Source organism: Prionailurus bengalensis, chromosome A1 (assembly GCF_016509475.1).
Source record: "Prionailurus bengalensis isolate Pbe53 chromosome A1, Fcat_Pben_1.1_paternal_pri, whole genome shotgun sequence".
NCBI lineage: Eukaryota > Metazoa > Chordata > Mammalia > Carnivora > Felidae > Prionailurus > Prionailurus bengalensis.
The window spans coordinates 218025490-218049810 of NC_057343.1; positions in this window are offsets into that span (position 1 = coordinate 218025490).

The following is a 24321-nucleotide window of genomic DNA, read 5'->3' on the forward strand; positions in this document are numbered from 1 at the left end:
TTCAAGTCTTCTCTACTCTTACTGATTATCTATTTGTTCTAGCAATTACAGAGAAAGGATTGTTGAAGTCTCTGTTCATTTTTCTAGCATCCATTTTTGCCTCTTTATGTTGATGCCCTGTTATGAAGGACATATGCATCTGGGGTCATGATGTCATCTTGAAGAACTGACTCCTCATCATAATATAATGTTGCGTCTCTTAACCCTGAGTATATACGTGGTTCTGAAGCTTGCTTTTTCTGACATTGATATAGCTATTCCATCTTTTTCCTGGGCGAGTGTTTGTATGGTATGTCTTTCTCCGTCCTTTTTACTTTTAACCCAACTTTATCATATTTCCTGTGTTTCCCATAGACAACATAGAATTGGATTTTGCTATTTGATCCTATCTGACAATTGCAGTTCTTAAAAAGTTATATTTATATATTCATAGTTAATGAGACTGTGGACATAGTTGGATTAAAAATATACCAAATTGCTAGCTGCTTTCTACTCATTTCATCTATTCTTTGCATACTCTTACTCTGCCTTGTTTGGTGTTAAATGAACATTATCTATTATATAATTTTACCTCCTCCATTGGCTTTTTACTTATATATCTTTCGTATATTTATAGTGATTTCCATAGGATTTAAATATGCAACTTTATATTTAAAAAATAATTTTATTTGAGAGAGAGAGAGAGCACGTGAGCAGGGGAGAAGGACAGAAAGAGAGAAAATCTCAAGCAGACCCCACGCTTGGTGTGGAGCCCAATCTCATGACCATGAGATCATGACCTGAGCCAAAATCAGGAGTCCAACGCCTAACCGACTGAGCCACCCAGGTGCCTCTACAGCTTTATATTTTTAATCAATCTGTTTTTACCTTCAAATGATATTCCACTTCACCTATCATACAAGGACCTTAAAACTGGCCTTCAAATGTCCTAAATCCAGCAGCGTTGTTCCTCATTCAGATTTCGGCTTTTGTTTTGTGGTGTAGATAGATGAGGAGGATGTGTGTTGAGGGGTGTCACTGAGAAGACGTGACTGCCCATTGACCCAGGAGCTGGAGCCTGGGCTCTCTGAGGCTCCTTCCCCTTCCCCTGGGGGTATGGGTTCTACTTGCCTTTTCCACCACCAGAGGTTGCTCCAAGGATAGAGCTTTGAGAGGGTGATGTGGTGTTGAGAATACCTGCATCACATATGTTACTGAACCCAGTTATGGCCTCTATATAAATTTTTAAGATTTGGTGGGAGGAGGGAAGGGCTGGGATCCATTAATCTTGCCACCCCAAATAAGCCTCCTATGGAAGTTCCTTTGCTTATTAAAACTGTCACCTACCAACCTGGAGTGGCCTGCCGCTTTCTTCAGACATTCTCTGCCCTCAGCTTTAAGGGTCCAGTTTCACATTACACTCCAGAAGCACCCCAGGTGTTTATAAACCAACAATCTGGGTGAAGGTACTTGTCCCTCCCTCGTGGCTACTGTTTCCTTCCCTCGACTGCATTAGAATGGGCACATCCTAGTGACCTTTTAGACCTTTGCTCTGAGAGGCCAGCGGGGTTCATGGAGAAAGAAATTTCCAGAGCAGGGAAAATCTTTCAATTTCTTCAGTGCACAGATGTTTCAGATGGTACTTCCAGCCTACTATCACTTTTCTCCAATTTGTCAGCTACGCTAGCTCAGTTCTTCTTACAAGTGTCCTGCTGTGTCTACCAATTTGGTTTTGTTTTGTATTGTTTTAAAAACTGTGTGTTTTCGGTACATAAAAGTACTATTGTGTTATTTGGAACATTAGTCTGTCTCCTAGGTCTCACTTTCTAAAAGACAACTTCACATCTGACTCTGACAAATTTTAAATTCTTAAATGTACTAACTTCTAGAACTTTCACATGATAGCAACTATTACACTGAAAATATTTTATGATGAAAAGCCCTTAGAATAAAATGTCCTTGGAATGCTGGAAACAATATTTTAACTTATTAAACAGAGAAGGTTTTAAACCAAAGGACTTAGTAAGTTTCTCACAAGTTGACATAGCCTTAAATACATCCCTCACTAAGAATGATTGTTTCTATCATAGAACAGTCCTCTGCTGAGATCTGTTTCATTACTGAAATAGCTGAATATCAATGCATTATTGGGGGATATATAGCCACTTGTATATTCATATTGTGCAGTACACTTTATAATAAATACTCAAGGACTTTAGATTACTATAGCTAAGTGATTTACCCTTGAAATTCAAGGATTACTATTATGTATTTTGACTTTCATATTTTATACAATAGTAAGTTCATTTGGTTCAGACCTAAATATTTTCAAATGACTACAATTATCCCAGGACCAAATGGTTGGGGAAATAATTGCTTTGAATCTCATTTTTTTTATTACCCGTCATCTACACTATCCCATCCAGACAAGAGAACAGTGCAGTAAAAGCATATTGTTGATTTTCTGGTTACATGACAAAGTCTTATTAACATTCATTGATCTGAGCCTGATTTTTTTAAGTTCAAGGACAAAGACCATTGAAAGTATAAAATAGCATGATTTTAATTGTTGTTGTTTTTAGATACCTTATGCTATAGCATTGCTATTTTTGAATGATAGTCAAAAAATGTCACATAAGTCAGATGTGTAAATATTATATAGATTAGGATATATTAGTTCAAATTTAACTTAACTGATATGTTATTAAACATAACATAACAGAAACATGACAGAAAGTCAAGTGAAAAGCTTGATTTGGGATATGCAAAGGTATGATTTGAGATAAAGCAGAAGATTATAGATTCACACCATTCTACATTTCATAATATATTGGGCCTAGAATTGCCAGCACTTTTGAGATATTTGGCTTAATCACACGAAGTTAACATTAAAATTTTCAATAACTTTTCAGAATAATTAACAATTGAAAACAACATAAAATATTACTATATGATCTAGAATCTACAAATTAAAACTGAATTCCCTATCTGAAGCTTAGTGACTATTGATTCCTTCAATCCAAACAAAATGAACATTTTAGGTCACCAAGGCACATAAGTTTGATTTCCCTTATTGTCTGTATTAAGTGTAAGACAGGAAATACTCAAATACTCAAATACTCTTTCGTCTGATGATAATGTCTCAGACACAACAGTGTTCACCAACCCAATCAATTCAGCGCCACTGTTTTTCCTAGTTATTTTTCATCTAGAGAAAGCAATGTAGCATGGTTCCAATAATGAGATGAAAACAAGTCACTGAGTGGACCTGTTGGGAATGTTTTAAAGAATGGCCAGATTCCATGGGTATGCACTTATGCCTTTGCACTTGGGCGCTTTATCTTTTTTCTAGTCTTTTCTTTATGCTTGGAATAGTGACAGGGTGTCTAAAGCTCACAGCCATTCTATGAAGATGAGTGTTCGATATGAACATGCTAAAGATGGCGGAGAAGGAACACCAAATGCACTGGCCCTTCGATGGCTTTGGTCGGGAGCTGTATTTTTAACAGCAGCTTATAACAATACCACCACCAATAAAACACCTAAGACAGAGGAGGGATATCAGAGAGACTTTTAATGAAGAATTTCTTTTATGTTTTCCTTCTTCATTTGCACTCTTTCTTTGAGACAGAGCACCATTATAGAATAATATGTGCCCCAAATACCCAGTATTTATAGTTAATTTATTTAATATGCTTTCCACAAGAAGAAAAAAAAAATCTCTGTTGCCTCATGTCAACTAAACAAGAATGCAAGGAATCTGACCCACACTTGTTGGTTTGAAGATGGAGGAATGGGGCCAAGAGCCAAGGAAAGCCAGGAGCCTCTGAAACCTGAAAAGGACCCCTGATTTCTAGCCAAAAGCCAACAAGAAAATGGGGATCTTAGCCCCACAACCATGAGGAAGTGAATCCCAGAAACAACTTGCATAAACCTGAAAATGAATTTTCTCCTAGAGCCTGCAGAGAAGAACACAGCCCTGGGAACCCTTTGATTTGGGCCTTCTGAGACCCTGGGAAGCTAGACTTCAGATCTACAGAAATGTGACATAATGCCTATGTTATTTTAAGCCCCTAAATTTGTGGTAATTTATGATAACATTATATAATATAAGAAAGCCCACTTAGGGAATTTGCAAAAATGTCCTGAAATATCAGCCTTTCAAAAGTTATTTGCATCAAATTATAATGCCGGGGTCAGAGATCAAAACTCTGAAAACTAGGAACCTAGTTTTTAATGGAAAAAGAGAAAACAAAGCTCACAAGATGCAATCAGAGTGGACAGTGTGGGGCAGTCTGGGCGTTCTCACTGAGTGGACTTCCCCATCTGACGTATGAAAAATAAATGCCACAAACCTATACTACTTTATAGCTTTCACGTTTATCAGTTTCTTAAGAAAGCTTATATAAATTAATATAATTTCGACAAAGTTGATTTTAAAAACTCTCGGATTTGAGCTATAAAGTTTACTGGGGATACAGGGAATTTACAATTATGTTTTTTTTTAAGTTTTTTGCATATAAAAAATAGATTGGTGGAGCACCTGGCAGGCTCAGTTGGTATAGCATGTGACTCTTGAGCTTAGAGTTGTGAGTTCAAGCCCTACATTGGCCATGGAGCCTACTAAAAAAAAAAAAAAAAAGTAGGTTGATCAAAAGTATATAATTGCATCTATTCACTCTTTTTGTTGTTGTGTTGAAGTGCCATTCTCTTTTTTAAAAAAGTGTAGCGTGCAACTGAAATGAAAGGGTTATAGTTGATGAATTATTTATTTATACTGACGTGTTCATTCAACCCAAAAGTATTAACTAATTACCTATTATGTCCAGTGATTGTTGTGCATAAATTTACCTATATTGCCATAACACGTAGGCATATTTTGAATGTATTCAAATTGTTTCACACACACGAATTAAGCTTACACCATGATTAAATTTCACCTCTAAATATCTTCTAGGTGATTAAATAGTAGTAACACAGGATATAGTTAATGGTACCAGCCATTATTTCATCACCCACTCATAGTATGAAAACATATTGATTAAAGAGCCAGTGCTTTATTTCTCTGAGCTCCTCAAGCAACTAATAAGGTACCACATACATTGGCAAATGAAAATGCTATTGGAATACATTGTATTTTAATATTTATAACATTTAAACAAGAACACGGCCAAATATATTTGTATATCTGAATAGTTGTGTTTTGCCATTTTGATGAAATTTTCAAAATAACACTGCAAAGTCAAAATTGAGTTTAGTTTCTAATTACTTGACGTCTTTCATTCTCTAAATATTACATGAGCACTTACCATGCAGTAAGTATTGTTCAAGACTTTTAGGATATGGAAGGGAACAGTCTTTAAGTTTAAGAATTTCCTGGACATGTTAGAATATTTTCCAGATACAGTACCTGAAGGTGCCTATTAGAAATTTATTCAAGGAAATGGCAGAAGAGGAAGTGCTTAATTCAAGGTAAGTCATTTGTTATTTGCCTGCTTGCTTATCAGGGCAAAATCAGTGAAGTTGGCTTAGGGGAAATGTCATATGATATTATCATTCAATTATTCTGAAATGGGGAATGAAATAATATTTAACATGTATACATTATATTACTGTATTATGAACAAATTAGATGTTTTTATATTGAGGTTTTTTATTTTATTTTTTTTATTTTTTAGGTGAAATTTAAATTTAAAATTTATTTTTTAAAGGCATTTGAGTACTTATTGGATATTTTTGGTTTTCTTTGTTTTAAGCTTTTATTTAAATTCTACTTAGTTACGGGGTGGCCCAGTCAGTTGACCTTTTGACTTCAGCTCAGGTCATGATCTCAGGGTTCATGGGTTTGAGCCCTGCTTCAGGCTCTGTGCTGCCAGCTCAGAACCTGGAGCCTGCTTCGGAATCTGAGTCACCCTCTCTCTGTGCCCTTCCCCCACTAATGCTCAGTCTCTCTCTGTCTCTCAAAAATAAATATAAATAAATACATACATAGATAAATAAATATTAAATGCTAGTTAGTTAACATGTAGTGTAATATTGGTTTCAAGAGTAGAATTTAATGATTCATCACTTACATACAACATTCAGTGCTTATCACAAGTGTCCTCCTTAACACCAAACATCCATTTAGCCCATTCCCCACCCACCTTTCTTTTCAATGGCAGCGTATCCATGTTAATTATGAACTTTAGAAAAAATCTAAGTGGAAAAAGAGTAGTGAGTTCTATTTTTTTGTTATTGAACTGGGGGAAATGTATTCCAGGCAGTATTGACAGATGCACCTTGCAAAGCTGTGAACACTCATGAAACCTGCAAACAAAGACAAGTAGTTCAGTACAGCCAGAGTATAGAGTTTTTGTAGAGAGTAATAACAAGGGGTGAGTCTGAGGATCAACAGAAGCAAGATCACAAACGGTCTCAAACATATTGCCAAAAAGTATTTTATCTAAAACTAGACTGTGAGAAGTCCCTGACAGATGTAAATTGCAGAGGCATGACCCTATTTCCATTTCATAATAATCATACTGCCAGGCAATGAGGAGGAGGGTCACAAGGGAGGCCGGAATTTGAGTACCCGAACGAAGAGCTAATGAGCACCCGAGTTAGCCCAATGCCAGTGGAAATTGAGTGGAGGAGAGAGCTTCAAAAAAGATTTAAGACATAAAGTTGGCAAGAACTTCTGATTGATTTGAAATGAAGGGAAGAGATGGCCAAAGAAAGATTCAAGAACCACCCCAATTTACTGGCTACTAAAACAACTCATCCCATATACTTGTATTAACTATCAATTGAGATGAAACAAAATCTTATTTATACTTAGAATTTCAAAATTAACTTAAACATTTCCTAAGGAAGTGTGCTAGAAACTATGCTTATTTCTACTTTCTTTTCTAGCACTCAAAAACAGCCATTTTACTTTTCATGTTATCATGATGTAAGTACCATAAGAAATATTAATAGTAGTGTATTTCCTTCAATAAGACTTTCTCATGTTTGAACACTTCAAAAGTTTGTGATGCTAAATAAAAAACAAAAAAAGCTATAGTTAATTCCAAGAGGCACTATGCAATATAATATGCAATCAATACAATCTAACTGGATTAAGAAACAAAAACATAATAGGGTTTTTCCCCCCCACATACATTTCCCACTGATTTGCAGCAGCAGCAGCAATTCATGTAAAAACTACCATGGAATGCACTTGAGATTATTTTTCTACAATCGTGGAAAGAATTCTGAAAGTGTATGTTTTGTTCCAAGGCGAGAATCATTTTCCTGATGACCCAGTTCAAGTAAGATGAAAAGCTGTACATGTTAAGAATAGTCAGTGAATGTGAGTGATTCAAATCACTTATTCCTATTAAGAAGGTCACAAAATGCTGCAGCACATCAAACTGCTTAGTCATTGGAGAAGCATAGTCTGTCATGAACACATTGGCTGATCTTGGGGCAGCTGGCAGCTGTCAACTAGCTATCCTGCCCATAGAAGTTTTTCTTGAATGGGAATATAAGCAGGACACCTCCCATCCATCTCTTGCCTCACATAGATCCTCTTCTCCAAACCATGTTTGGAAAGCAGCTTCTCCATAGTTCTCCTGAGTCTGTTTTTGAGGGCAAACGTATGAGAAGACAGTGGGGAGAGATACAACCACCATTGCTGCAAGTGGTTTCAGAGTACTTTTTATACTCATCTCCCTCCTTGACTACACCAGGCTAATTTCCTCCCCATCCTTAACTATTACCATAGAACTTGGTAGCTTATCTGGCTTCATGACCTAGAACCAGCTACATAATAGTACAAAATAAAATGTAGTATTCTGTGTTCAAAAATTACTAAGAATTTCGAGACATTCACAGCAGAGCAATAAGCCAAGCATGAGGTCCTTCTAAGCACAGGACCCTTCATGACTATACAGGTCAAAAGCCCATGAAGCTGACCAGGTTGTGACCCAAACCTAAATTTCCAAAGGGATTGAGACGTTGGTAATCACTCCTTTCTCTGGCTGGAGTTGCCACATCCATCCATTCACAGTTACAATTGGGTAAGCACCAAATTTTATCATGAAAATGTGTAATAAATTACTGACTTGAGCATGAAGAATTGGATTAATATTGAGATTTTAGATGTGGGAATGGTAAATTGGAGCGTAGAATTATTGAGGAAATCTAGGGATGCCTGGGTGGCTCAGTTGGTTGAGCATCCAACTCTTAGTTTAGGCTCAGGTCATGATCTCATGGCTTATGGTTTCGAGCCTCAAGTCTGGCTCCTTCTGGAAGATCAAAGTCTGCTTAAGATTCTCTCTGTCTCCTTCTCTCTCTTCCCTTTCCCCACTTATGCTCTCTCTCTCTCTCTCTCTTTCTCTCTCAAAATAAATAAATAAACTTTAAAAAAATGACAAACTCTATCTTTAAAAAAGTTTCAATACCTATGCCAGTTGAATTGTATTCCTTTAACTTTGTTTTCATTTCAGATTGGATCATCCTGTTTTCTGTAAAGACCTAGGATTTCTGAAAAAAAAAAAATTGAAGTTTTGTGATCACACAAACATATTCCAAAATAATTGAGTTGAAAATCGGTGTTCAAAGGTCTCACGTTCTTAGAAGAGTTGACAGCTTTTGAAGAAAAAAAATGGGAAAAAAAACTTAATGGAAATATGAAAATTATTTGGTAGAGAATAAGAACATTCTTTTTTTATGGTTATTTATTTTTTTTTAATTTTTTTTTAACGTTTATTTATTTTTGGGACAGATAGAGACAGAGCATGAACGGGGGAGGGGCAGAGAGAGAGGGAGACACAGAATCGGAAGCAGGCTCCAGGCTCTGAGCCATCAGCCCAGAGCCCCACGCGGGGCTCGAACTCACAGACTGTGAGATTGTGACCTGAGCTGAAATAGGACGCTTAACCGACTGAGCCACCCAGGCGCCCCTATGGTTATTTATTTTGAGAGACAGAGAAAGAGAGTCAGAGCGAGTGCCAGCAAGAGAGAGAGAGAGAGAGAGAGAGAGAGGAAGAGAGAGAGAGAATCTCAAGTACAGATCCTGACAGGGAGGGTCAAACTCAAACCCATGGGATCATGACCTGAGCTGAAACCAAGAGTCAAACGCTTAACCGACTGAGCCACCCAGCTGTCCCTAAAAACAGTCTTTTGGAAAAATTAATATACACTGTCCACTAATAATTAATAATAAGTAATTATAAAATGACTTCTAGGTATAGAAAAAATTCTAATTGCTTTGCATACATTACTTCATCATAAGATACATGCCCCCATTTTATGGATGAGGAAACAGAATGAATAAATCTATGTGAAAATATAACAGAGTCTTGGTTTTAAGATTAATCACAGTTTAGTAAAGGTAATGGGTTGTTATAAACTAAACTGTTTTTTGAATCACTTACTTTTAAAATCTTATTATCATTGGGGCACCTGGGTGATTCAGTGAGTTAATCATCCGACTTCGACTTAGGTCATGTTCTCACGGGTTTGTGAGTTTGAGCCCTGCATCGGGCTCTCTGTGGTCAGCACAGATCCTACTTTGGACCCTCTATCCTCCTCTCTCTCTGCCTTTTCCTCGTTCCTTCTCTCTCTCTCTCTCTCTCTCTCTCTCTGTGAAAATAAAATAAATGAACGGAAAAAATAAAATCTTATTATAATTATACTCTTAGGTGCGCTTAGAGAGAAACATGGTCACATTTCAGGAAGTGGATACCTCTCGGATACCCCTGAATTTTGGAATACTTTCATCACCCCCAAAAGAAATTGCACACACTTTAGCAGTGGCTCCCCCGGACCTTCCTCTTCATCACTCCTATCCGACTGATACGTTTTTCAAAACTTAAAAAAAAAAACATGGTGCATCTTAACCTGTGGCTTCATGCTTTGTGTTTAAGCTGAGAAACACTTACTTGCTTTTAGAAGTTCATGAGAATTTTGCTTTTGAGACAACTGCAATGCCAAATATCGAGAGTTTGATACGAATGTTAAACTAAAGGTGTTATACTAGATATTATAATAAAATTCAGCTTTTTCCTCATGTAGCATGTTAAAGATGGGCTGCTTCTATATTCTAATCCTTTAAAAATGACTCTGTACTGAATTTGTATGGCAACTGTGCATTTACCAGAAAACATAAAAGTCATTGAGAGTTCTGCCCTCGCTCACTCCTTCTCTTGTTGCTTTTCATATCAGGAGATCATGCCTCTTCAGAAATCACTGGAAGGCCCTATGTACCTTTATTTATTTATTATTTTAAGTTTATGCATTTATTTTGAGAGAGAGAGAGAGAGAGTGCACTAGCAGGGGAGGGGCAGAGAGAGACAGAGAGAGAAAGAGTCCCAAATAGGTTCTGCAAGGGCAGCTCAGAGTCCAATGTGGGGCTCGAACTCATGAACTATGAGATCATAACCTGAGCTGAAACCAAGAGGCAGATGCTTAACAGACTGAGCCATCCAGGTGCCTCCCCCGCCCCACCCCCAACCCTGCTGTCAAATTACCAGTGAAGCTACCGTGATAGATTTACAAAGAAACATTTTAGGAGTACTCATGAGAAAGAAAATTGCCTTAGGTTGTGAGATGATAGAAAAGAAGAAAAAAGATGCAATAGAGAAGATAGGAAGTCAAGGGCGCCCGGGTGGCTTAGTCAGTTAAGCCTCCAGCTCTGGCTCAGGTCATGATCTCGGGGTTTGTGGGTTTGAGCCCCGCATTGTGCTCTGTGCTGAGATCTCAGAGCCTGGAACCTGCTTCGGATTCTGTGTCTCCCTCTCTCTCTCTGCCCTTCCTTACTTTCTCTCTCTCTCTCTCTCCCCCTCTCTCCTAAAAATAAACATTTTTTTTTTAAAGAAGGTAGTGAGTCAAATTCAAAGCACTCTTGTAAGATCGACATCCATGATAGTTTAGCACATTTTTTTTTTCAATATATGTTAAGATGACTATGGATTTAAGACGTACCCTACTCCCGTGCATATTGCTATTTTCGGAAAATGATGACATATTTCATCACGGTCTCGAGAATGACTGAAATTCAAGGTGAATGTGTGACCAATCTCTCAATTTTATAGTGAGTTCTGGAAAAGTTAGCCTTGATCCCTTACTTTATACATTTCATTAAACAACTACCGATGTTTTATTATTTGTGAAGCTGGGCTTAAACCTTTGCTGAGAAAGAGCAAACCTGTGTTCCTGAGTCACAATCAGAACCAAGTAACTGAAAATCCCTGACTTATTGGTGACTAGGAAGGGAGGGAGTACGTGTGTGGAAAGAGTATAAATCTTCAAGTCCCTGATAAAGAAGTGTATGCTTTTTTCCCCTCTTCGAATGCAACTGGTAGGCTCATGTTAAGCTAGTGCCCATTATCTTAAAGCGATCTTTTGTCATAGATGTTATTTATTTGTTGTTTAGAACCTTCTCACAGCCATTCAACTAAGTCCAGTGAACATTAGGAGTTTTTCCTAAGTGACAAGCAAAAATGCTGGGTTAGGAATACAACAAGGATTAAGAAACTTTCTATATCTTCCAGGTAATAAGAATTAAGCGATGGATATTGGCACATAAGCAAAGAGTTTTGCGTGAGCAAAAATAAATGCTAAAATAGAAACTTGCACCGTTTTGCTTTCAAAGCTTAAAATGAGTGGTTGCCCTCCTTTTGTTTTCAAGAACTGTACACCTAAACTCAATAGTAAATGTGAGAAAAAAAGAATATAAATAAATATTCAGCTAAAACTGCACGACATTAAAGTAGATGATGGGTGTTAGCCTTTTGCACCATTTCAGGTGACCTCAAGGAGATATCTGAAACAAGAACCAGAAAGCCATTTGGGCAGAGGCGTGCAGGCACTATTTTTGAGCGATCAGGTATGATAGAAACATGTATTAGGATGGCGTAACGGTCTTCCCTGTGTCTATGTGGAAATCGGGAAACCTTTTTTACAACCAAACAAATTATAGCCGATGACACACAATTATACCTTGGAGAACTGCTCGCAAGCAAATATACCCCATCCCTCCCCTTTTTTTTTGCCATCTCTGTAAGCTAACAAGCTTCGGACCAGTTCTTCAGAGCAATCTGATGTCTCCTGGGCTCTAGTCTCCATCAGACGACGAATAAAGCATGTACTAATTTATTTGGAGGTTGGCTTTTTTTTTCAGTCAACAATTATCTGAAGGTCAAAATATGAAACATTAGCCTGTAGTATATAAGGCCAGGTCAATGGCAATGATTTTATATAATTATGTTATTGTCTGAGGAAAGGAACAGTGAGGTAAGGCATTGAGCTGTAGGCTGGGGAGAAATCCATCCATTCCTGAAGCAAGGGTGCAAGGCCGGGTGAGTTAACCTGCCTGGTTGGAAACTTGATGTCTCCTAATTACTTGGTGTCCTTGGCCAAGTGCTTACTTCTCTCAACCTAAGTTTCTTCATCTATAAATGTGTCTGAAAGCTTATACAAGTAATAGAAGCTTCTCTCTCTTTCTGCCCCTCCCCCACTTGCATTCTGCCTCTGTCTCTCTCAAAAAATGAATAAACATTAAAAAAATATGAAAAAGGAAATAACTACTTTTGCTATCCCACTAATGTTTATTTGTTCACGCTGTGCATCAATTAATATTTAAAACAAGTGCCCTTTGACTGGTATTCAAGTGACAGTTTTTGCTTGTTATTATCAATGTTGACCTCTTTACATCATAATAAATTAGACATTCTTTCACGAGTTTCAACTCAGAATATTTGGTTCTAGTGAACTTTACTTCAACACTTTTAGACTTGCTACATTACAATATATCTAATTTATAGTTTTCTAGTCACTTGATGTTCAGCTACTTAAATACTGCAAGATAAAACTTAAGAAGTTAGGCCTCACGTTCACTATTTCTCAAGGTTTAGAGAAGCACAAGCGATTGGAGAATACTAACAAGTTTAGCCTTCGGCATGCAAAGTACCAGGGTTCACTGTCATGATTTCTTCTGGGCTAGGAGTAAAGGAAGGGGGGCAGGGAGATCATTTCTAATCTAAAGAGCTCCTCAGAGCAGAAGGGGCATTGCATGGGGATAGAGGCATAAGAGAGGACCACAATTCCCCCACTTGCTCTGTGGTTGGTTAACAGCTTTGCTAGGCGCCTGGATACGTTTACCATCAGTCTCCTTGGTTGGTGATGGGGAGTCATGGACGTGGCCTCAGTGATCTGAGAGCAAGACAACTGGGCCCCTAGAAAGATCTCTTTTTTTTTCTGTTTCTTTCTTTTCTTGTTTGTTTTTGTTTTGTTTTGTTTTTAGAACACACGCGTGTGAGTGGGGAAATGGAGCAGAGGGAGAGAGAGAGAGAGAGAGAGAGAGAGAGAATCTTAAGCCGGCTTCACACAGCGCTGAGCCCAGGGCAGGGCTCACTCCCACGACCCTGGGATCATGACCTAAGCCGAAATCAAGAATCAAACTCGTGTAGAAGGATATCTTTTATAAAAGCACAAACCTTGGAGGCACCATAAATCCACAATGCAGGAGATTTAACAGGCCATGAAATGCATTCACTCACAATGTTGGAATAATTAATAACATGACGAAAGGAGGGGGCTCCTGGGAGACTCAGTGGGTTAAGCGTCAGACTTCGGCTCAGGTCAGGACCTCGCAGTTTGTGAGTTCAAGTCCTGCCAGGGGTTCTGCGCTGACAGCTCAGAGCCTGGAGCCCTCTTCGCATTCTGTGTTTCTCTCTCTCTCTCTGCCCCTCCCAGCTCACGTTCTGTCTCTCCCTCTCTCTCAAAAATAAACATTTAAAAAAATAAAAAAAAAAAAAAACAACAACAGGTGGAATGCACAGCTTCTTAAAGTAAGCCTCAGAATGAATCAGAAACAGAGCCAAAATCAAGTCTCAGCCAATGCAGAAAGGGCGGGGCGGGGGGGGGGGGGAGGGCAGGGGACATCAAGGAAAATTAGTGGTAATACAATAACGAATGGAACATGGGAGCAGGTGTCTTCACAAGTGTGTCCAATGGGAAAATATATTGCCAGACAACTATAGAAAAATGCTGTGTTTATTTTTTAGAAAACTAGCGTGAAAAAAGACAGAAAAGAACCAAATTTTAACGAAAACCTAATTCAAGATACAGAAAAAAAAATTCCCATAGAGATTTATTGATAAAATATATCCAATAAACAGGAACTCAAAGTTGAAAAGAAAAATTGGGTTAAGTCCATTGAGTATAAAGCGAACCTCACACAGAACTAAGGAACGATTAGACATGCAAGGAAATGAATGGATACAGCTGAAAATAGACTCAGTGACAAAAAGAAAAGGAAAAACTTCCAAAAGGATGTAGTTTAAAGAAATTAAGAATAAGGTAACAGATAATGAGGACAGAAAAAAAAAAAAGAACATCCCACTTAAAGATAATTGGTGTTTCTGGGCACCTTAACAGTGAGAAGGAAAAGATTTTAAAATAACATTTTTCTGAAAGGAAATTCATAAAGAAGGAATCACTGAATTTGAAGCCTCCAAGAGCTCACTGGGAAATGATACAGATAATTGACACTGAAACATATCCATTTTAAGTTGCAGAACGTCAGGAATAAAAAAAAAAAAAAGAATTTAGGCAACCAACCAGTCAGAAGGAAAAAAAAAATCACTTCTGTGGGGTGAAATTCAAGCTGGGCCCAGATCTCTTTTGAGTGCCAATCAGTGCCAGGAGACAAATGAGCCATCAGCACAGTTTTCAGATAAATAAAATATGACCCCATTTTAACTAGGTGTTGTTCAACTCTAAAAACAGAATATGTACATTGTCAAACCTGAAAAGTTGAAAAACAAAATCTAAAACCTGTTGGTCTTTCTTGATGACAAAATCCAACCAAACAGAATCACTCTTACAGAAACAAGCAAGGGACTGAGTGCCATTTCTTCATAGAAGACAAAGGCGTTGTGTCTGAAAAGTTCTGAGACAGAGTGTGAAATAAACATTTTCTACCCAGTCTTTTTATTTATTTATTTTTTAACCGAATAAAGGCAGCGCTCACGCCTTCACAAGCATGCAGAAACCCATGCGGGAGCATCGGCAAATTGCTCTCACAAATACTAAAAACAAAGCAAAACAACAAACACGTTAGACAATTAAATCCAAGAAGCTAAGATAAATGTGACAAAACAGCTTGTGACCAGAGAAGCTTTAGCAAAGAGACTGAAGCATGTGCTGAATTGTTGGGAGAGCTCGAACATGCACTGCTGAGGAACGCTGAGAAACATGACGACTTTGGTACAATTGAATTGCTATCAATGAAGTGATGGGAAATATCAGAGATATTCTAGCATTTTCTTTACTTGTTATAAATGTGAGAAAAATTTTCAAACAGGTGTGGATGAAGTAATGTAGATTCTGAAATCATCTCTATTTGTCTTTATATGGTAAGAGGACTTTTTAATCTATTTTAAAATATAATTTCCATGAGACAACTGTGGAACTTAAGGTTATAGCAGAAACATTTAACAGAAATGATGAAAATTGGAAGATAATGGGTGGAAATGTGGGAGGAAATTCAGGTGAGCTAATTCTCTGATCTTTCAAAGAAGGATTCAATCCTGATTCAAATTATGTAGCTTTTTATATTAAAAAAAAGAGATAATGTTCCAAACTCTTATTTTTTTCATAATCTACTTTCGTTTAACTTCAGAGGAATGTTTAAGAAAAACCTTGTATCTGAATAATATAAATTCATGTCTGATATTCATTATGCCTTTCAGTATTACTTCAGCTTCTTTTATAGTTCAAATCCAAGTAAAAATATTTTTATCAATATAGAATGCATCTTATAATTATTCCCTACGAAAGCACAACTTAAATAAAGATAGATATGAATACATCATTAGGCAAGTGATCTCAGGGAACAATGGTGAATAACAGTAGGAAAAAAAAAAACAGAACTAGAGGGAAGGCCAAAACAAAGAGGTATTATTTCCACCACGATGGGCTATTGATTACAAGATACCAGGGGACTGAGAAGTAGTTTGGAGTAGGTCTCAAAACTAGGAAACTAAAGAAGAATGCATTGATCCATCGGCAACCATTCCATAGTTTTTAAAGATTTACTCCATATTTCCCGAATTCCCCTCCACTTTGTAAACGTTAAGGCAGCCAGGTTGTACTAAGAGTGATTAGCTGTACTGGTTTTCCTGGGACTGCGGGTTTCCTGGGAGACTTTTGGGGCTAAAAAATAGGAAAGGCTAGGGAATACTGGAAGCAGTTGGTCTGTTCATCCTAGTTTTATCTTAACCTCATGCCTTCGTGCCAACAGAGAAGCCACATGGTGAAGGCAAAAGTTATATGATATGGACTTGAGGAAAGCTTTTTTTATGTTCACCAAGTCCTTTCAGTGGTAGCTGGAATAAGAGAGAGTAAAAGAGAGAGCACCTGCGGTGATATATAGAAACAGGACACCATTTGTAACACGAAGATATTGCATTCTTCCAATAGTTCTACATGTCATGTTACAAATGAGTCCTGCATTGTTGGGAGAAAAATTGTCATCATTTCTCTCAGAGAGGCAAAGTGTGAGTACTATCTATCACAGATATCCCTTAAAGTATCTAGGCACATTTTTTTTAAAGTTTTATTTATTAGGGTGCCTGGGTGGCTCAGTTGGTTGAGCATCCAACTCTTGATTTTGGCTCAGGTCATGATCTCACGGTTCATGGGACTGAGCCCTGTGTCAGGCTCTGTGCTGACAGTGTGCAGAGCCTGGATGGGATTCTCTCTTCCCTTCTGTCTCTGGCCCTCCCCTGCTCATGCTCTCTCTCTCTCTCTCTCTCTCACACACACACACACACACACACACACACACACACACAATTTAAAAAAATAAGCATTAAAAAAATAAATACAAGTTTTATTTATTTAAGTAATGTCTACCCCCAAAATGGGGCTCGAACTCACAACCCCAGGACGAAGAGTTGCATGCTCTTTGGACTGAGCAAGCCAGGCAGCTATAACTTTTGAATGACTTGAGGCAAGAAAGTTACTGAAAAAGCAACAGTTCACCCTTGTAGGTGACCGGGAAATCTGAGTGATTGATACATGTAATTTGCACAACATTTCATAACTGTTTGGCCTAATCCTGAATTGCGTTATTTTTATATACAGTCAACTTATGATGTGTCAGTTGACACATCAACATGTAGGCACAATGCCTACAGGACTTTATGACTCAGTGATCTGATAATGCCCAGTTGATGATGGGCAGCTGTGGTCACATGATCATTTGATATCCTAAAGTCATGCTTAATTAGAACCCAGTGGCATGTGAGCAGTTGTCATTCAAACTAAGAGTAATTTGCTTCCATAGAAACCAAGACCTCTTTCCCTAACCATAGGATTCTTCAGTTAGACTTTCTAATTAGGACATAATAAGTGCTTCCTTTCTCTCATATTTCCCAGCTTGTTCATAGGACCAGATGGTTTCACTGGTGAATTCAATGAAACATTATAAGAATACCAATCCTTCTTAAATACTTCCAAAACATAGCTGAGGAGGGAACACCTCCAGCTTCATTTTACAAGGACAGCATTATCTGATATCAAAGCTGGACAAGGATATTACAAGAAAAGAAAATTATAGGTCTATATCCGTAATGAACATGCATGGAAAAATCCTCAATAAAATATAATCAAACAAAATTCGGTAGTGGATTAAAAGGATCATACATCATGAACGAATGGAATTTATTCCTGGGTGTCAGGATGGATCGATATCTGCCAATCAATCAAGTTGATACACATTAACAAAATGGAGGGTAAAATCGTATGATCACCTCAGTAGATGCAGTTAAAAAGCACTTGACAAAACTCAACATCCATTTATGATAAAAACTCTCAACAAAATGAGTATAGAGGGATCATACTTCAACAGAATAAAGGTCGTATATGACAAGCCTAGAGCTGACATCATTCTCAATAGTGAAAAGCTAAGAAGTTTCATGCTATGATCAGGAGCAAGACAAGGATGACCACCCTTGCCACTTTTATTTAAAATACTACTTGAAGGGGCACCTGGGTGGCTCAGTCGGTTAAGCGTCCGACTTCGGCTCAGGTCATGATCTCACAGTCCGTGAGTTCGAGCCCCACGTCAAGCTCTATGCTGACAGCTCAGAGCCTGGAGCCTGCTTCAGATTCTGTGTCTCCCTCTCTCTCTGACCCTCCCCCATTCATGCTCTGTCTCTCTCTGTCTCAAAAATAAACATTAAAAAAATTATGAAAAATAAAAAATAAAAAAATAAAATACTACTTGAAGCCCTAACCAGAGAAATTACACATGGAAAGAAATAAGAGTCATCCAGATCAGAAAGGAAGAAGTAAAAATGTTTTTGTTTGTAGATGACATGATATTATATATATAAAATATGTAAGACTTTCCAAAAACTGTTCAAACTAGTAAACAATTTCAATAAAGTTGCAGGATAAAAAAATCAATATACAAAGATCAGTTATGTTTCTATATACTAATAATAACTATAAAAAATTTTAAGAAAAAATTCATTTACAATTGCATCAAAAAGAATAAAATATTTAGGAATAAATTGAACCCAAGGAGGTGAAAGATTTATACATCAGAGAGCTGTTTCAGATTGATCTTGACCAAGTTTTCATGAGTTCATTGGTTAGTTGGATGTCTTCTCTGGAAAAAATATCTGATTAGTTCCTCTGCCCATTTTTTAATTGGACTGTTTGTGGTTTTGGATTGAGTTATAGGAGTTCTTCATATACTTTTGATATTAACCCCTTATCCCTTATATAATTTGGAAATATTTTCTCCCATTCCATAGCTTGTCTTTTATTTTGTTGATTATCTTCTGCTATGGAGAAACTTCTATAGTTTTATGTAGTTCCACTGATTTTTTCCTTTGTTGCTTATGCTTTTGATGTCAAATCCAAAAAATCATTGCCAAGACCAATGTCAAGGAGCTTCCTCCATATGTTTTCTTCCAGAAACGTTATGATATCAGGTCATATGTTAAAGTGTAATCCATTTCCTGTTCATTTTTCCGACTGTGGTAAGGTAAGAGTCAAATTTTATTTTTCCATGTAATTATCCAGTTTTCTCAACACCATTTATTGAAGATTATTTCTTCCCCATTGAAAATAGAATACCAAAAAGATATCTGCACTCTCATGTTTCTTGTGACATTATTTGCACTATTCAAAATGTGAAAAATTTGAAATGTTTGTCGATAATGAATGGACAAAGATGTATCAGATATATACAATAGAATATTACTCAGCCATAAAAAGGAAATTCTGCCATTCATGACAACATGGATAGAACTTGAGGGCATTATACTGAGTGACATAAGTAAGACACAGAAAGACTAAATAATGTATGATATCACTTACATGTAGAATTGAAAAAAAAAAAACTTGTGAAAACAGAGAGTAGAATGCTGGTTACCAAGGACCAGGGGATGAGGGACAGCGGAGGCATTATTTAATAGTACAAATTTACAATTAGTAGATAAATAAGTCTTGGGGGTCTAAAGCACACCATTGTGATTATAGTCCACAATACTGTATTATAAAACTTCAGAGTTGCTAAGAGACTAGATCCCGATTGTTCTCATCACAAGAGAAATGATAATTATGTGACATGATAAAGATATTAGGTGATAATATGGTGGTTATAGTATTGCAATATCTAAATGCATCAAATCAACACACTGTAGCTCTCAAACGTATACAATGCTCTGTGTCAATTATATCTGAATAAAAAAAAAGGAAAAAAATATTGGTTGAATTAAGTTGGTTATCAGAATTGATGCATGTGTCATTTTAGCAGTCCCTTCTAGTCTAAGATCCAAAATTTAGTTGTACAGTAGTAAACTTAAAAGAAGTATTTATTGGGACACCTGGCTGGCTCAGTCAGTAGAGTGACCAACTCTTGATCTTGGAGTTGTGATTTCAAGCCCCATGTTGGGTGCAGAGATTACTTTAAAAAAAGTATTTTGAAAATTCCTGCATATAAAAATTCATGTAGACACAGGTAACACACACACATCATCCTTTGTACATTTACTTTAAATAGAAAATAAAATAAGCAGGTTAGTAGTTTCAAAGTTGAGGTCTTATTCATTTTTGGAAGTTCTGCTTGAGATAATTTTTTCCAATTTGATATGAAAATCTATATACTATATGTTGGTTGACATTGGCCTAAAAAAATCTACCAAATCTGAAAGCTCCATACTACTAATAATATTAAGCTATATCATGAGCTGAATTGTATCACCAAAAAAGGAATATATATATACACACACACACACATATATATATATATATATAAGCCCTCAAACCTGGAACGTCTGACTGTGATCTTATTTGGAAATGGCGGTTTCTGCAAATGTAGTCAAGTTAGGGTGAGGACCCCCTGGATTATGGTGTACTCTAAATCCAATGACTTTCCTCCTTATAAGGAGAGAGGGACATAGAGAAAGGAAACACAGGGAAAAAGGCTGTGTGCGGATGAAAACAGAGATTGGAGTAAAGGAACCCTAAGTCAAGCAACGCTAAGTATTTTCCAGCAACCACCAGAAGCTGGGAAGAGACAAGCAAGTATCCTCCTCTAGAGTCTTCAGGAGAACGTGGCTCCCGCTGACATCTCAGTTTCAGACTTCTAGCCACCAGAACCGGGAGAAAATAAATTTCTTTTGCTTTAAACATTATACTTTTGGTACCTTATTAGAGCAGTTAGAGAATACTAATACAGTATATGCAATACAGTTGCAAGTGATGTCCCAGTTAGACAAACATTTCTTTGACTTGTGCTTGCGTGTAAGGGCATTTGCCATACCTTTATGATCTGTAATTTATGGTACTGCTTCTGTGATCAGAGGTATTATATGAGCTTTACAACAGCAACAACAAAAAGTATTGGATGAAGGGACGGCATTCTTTATCATGGAAGACAATTAGAAAACTCTTCTCAGACGGGGTTACACACGGAGAATGCAAAACTTCTCTAAAAATATAGAAGACTAAAAGCATTTTACTTTAACCTCATCTTTCTCAACCTATGGGAAATGCCTTAAAGAGCAAAAAAAAAGTAGCAAATTTGAGCTTTAATACAATAGAAAAATATCAGAATTTCAAAATACAAACTGAATTACACTAACCAATGTGAAATGTTAACCTCAACAAGAGTGCACATGTTTATTTTCATAAATTCCTTCAGCCCCCAAGATATTAATATATTTATATAAAATTATCATATCCTGCATAACCTCTACAAATTAGAGCTAAAATATCAAAAGTTATGGGAAGGCTATGGGTAGAGTAGAATATATCCTGTTGGGACCTAGCCATTTGCAACAGAAGAGTAAATAGTTGGTAAATAAAAACAAGGTAACAAGCCATTTTGCATATTTTCTACCATAGCTTGATTGCTTCTGTGAAAGCTGAATAGAGAAGTATTGCTGTAAACTAACAGTAGCATCCCCCACAAAATTCGTATGTTAAAACTTAATTTCCAGTGTGTTAGTATTTGGAGGTGGGACCTTTGAGAGGTGATTAGGTCAAAAGTGTGGAGCCCTTGTGAATGAATAATACCCTTATAAAAGAAGCCAGAGAGAAATCTCTCCTCCTTCCTCCCTCCACCATATGAGGACACAGTAAAAACATCATCTGTCTATGAACCAGAAACAAGCCAACCCCAAATATCAAATTTGTGGGCATATTGACCTTCAGGGTTCCATCTTCCAGAATTCTGAGAAAAAAAGTTTCTGTTCTTTATATGCCCTCTGGTATATGGTATTTGTTATCGCAGCCCAAAGGGATTAAGACTGGAATAGAGTCAGCCATGACTTTGTGAGTTGAGGGGTGTGCTTATTACTGTCTATGGGTTTTCAAAACTACACTTTTCTTTGTGTACACTCTTTTGTATCTCTGGACTGAAAGTCAGCAAACTACATTTTTATTTTATTTTTACTTTTTTAGAAAATGCCGCTAGCTGGATTTCTCTTAGTTTCTGTCAATAAGAAGTACTGTATAGAATCAGAAGGTAGTAAGAAGAAAAATAATATTATGTTGCTGCCTCTTTTAGCTTCTGCCAACAACTCAGGCTGTGACAGTTGCCATGCTGTAAAGGCAAGAGAAGGTGTTCTACCTGTGGTCTCTTTGGCATGGAACCTCTCTTCTAAGAGAGGGGCATGTGGGGGGGGGTGCAGAGAAAGACAGACAAGCTCTGCAAATATACTAAAGTTCATTAAATCATATGCTTACTTATGATGGGTGAATTTTACAATATGTAACATATTTCAAAAAGGTGATTTTTTAAAGGTGATTTGAGATAACAATGGATGTCAGTATGTCTGAGAGTAGTTTCGCAGTAATGGAAAAATGGGTTCCCAGTTTTAGCCTAAAAACAAAATACATTTCTCACAGTAGCAGAAGCACATAGAGTGCTTGCACATCACTTTCAGCAGTCCCAGGGCCAAAGTGATCATGGGATTGCAACCTAAAGGTGGTCACAATTTTTTGATCTATGAAGAAACAACTGTCCTCTTCCCTTAACACCTTAGCTATCCTATCACTCTTGTAACTAATAATAGTCAGTTATAGATTTCTCCATGTTTATTTAAGTGCTGAATGGTTTCCCTTTATTGAAATGGACTGAATCAAGCGAGGGGTTTTGCTGGGGGATGAATCAGTTTAACCAAATGTATGCTGACTACCAAGGAAGATTTTCTGCTAACCAAACAATTTGCTGAAGAGGAGTTTGGAAAAATCTTTGAATCCAAGACCCAGATAGTTCCAGTTACCACAGTTGCCAAAACCTTGGATAGACAGCAAAAATAATTCAAAGATGGGTCATAATTATAAAGAAAGTGACATGGGTTCTATGCAGAAAACTTTTTTTATTTCTTTAAATAAGTAAAGGGAGATTTCTGATGAAGGATGGTTACAGAAAAACAAAGGAAAAACGGAGATGACTGTTTTCTCATCTAATTTATGGATATCTTTATAAATAATAAGTAAAATTTGAACAATGAGACACGAGTATGCCAAGAAGACTTAAATAATGCTCAAAGAATATGCAGGAAAGTTGAAAATGTTATGACAGAACAAAAAAAAATAAAATAAAAATTTGCTGAAGAAAATAAATGCCTATTATAAGTGGAAAAAGTTAGTCATAAGTAGTTATAAGAATACTGATCAGAGAGAGCAAGGGAGGGAGGTAAAAGGAAAAAGAGGAATGTAAATATGATAGAAAGAAAGGTAGACTCAAAAAACGAGGTATATCTAGCATGCACTATTATTATTTTAAGAATTAAGCAAATGAAATATTAAAAATATAGAGTTAAAGTATAATTAAAAACAAAACTTTTCTGAAATAAATGCAAACTGAATGTGCAGCCTTAGGGGCTCAGAGATTTCCAAGAAATAATGATACCTAACCTTCATACCTAACATTTTAAATCAAAGCATGTTCTGGTAAAGATGTTAGAATTCAAATACAAAGAAAGAATCCTAGGAGTAGACAAGGGAAAAAATCATGTTTCCTACTAGTGTGAAATATCAAGCTGGATTCAACTTCTTCACAGTACTATTCGATGCAAGAAGACAGTTTGATCACTGTCTAAAATACACTGAGAGGAAGGAACTGTGATGCAATAATTTTACAATCAGCCAAGCTATCTTTTGATGATAAAGAAAACTTTTAAGTGTAAAGATACAGCATGCACAAAGTTATGCCATTTATGAATAACAAGGTCTGAAATTCCTGGGAGAGAAGGCTAGACAGTAATAAAGTAAGAAAAGGGGGAGGATGGAGCTGAAATCAATTGATTAGATCATGATACATAAGGGATTTTTTTTTTTAATCAACAGAGGTACACCCATTTCCATCACCCCCACTCCTGCCAAAATACACTAAGATTAATTTTTATTTAATGAAAGTCGAAGAAAGGTAAGCAAGGTGGCCACAACCATCACAGTAAAAGTAGCAGTATTCAGCCAGCTTCTTTCGGTTTCCAGAATCCCTAACTTTGACCCTTTCTCCAAAAAAAGTAGTCTTGTCAATACGAAAAGCTCAATTTTTCTATGCTTAATGGCGTTCTCAGACTCAAATCACCAAATACCCTTCAAAAAGAACTTTACACAACTTGGATTGTGGTTTTTCAGCCAAATCCAACAAAATCTAGTCTACATTCTTTTCTAAGGACGTGATATTGGAAATGGAAATCCTATTTATCCCCAGCCTACCTCCTCTCCTTTTATTCTTTCCCTCCTCCACTCCCAGCCCCAGACATAGACATAAAGCAACAGATAGAAAGATGTAAATTTCACACTTAGCAACTGTGTTTCCTTGCATAATGTTACTTG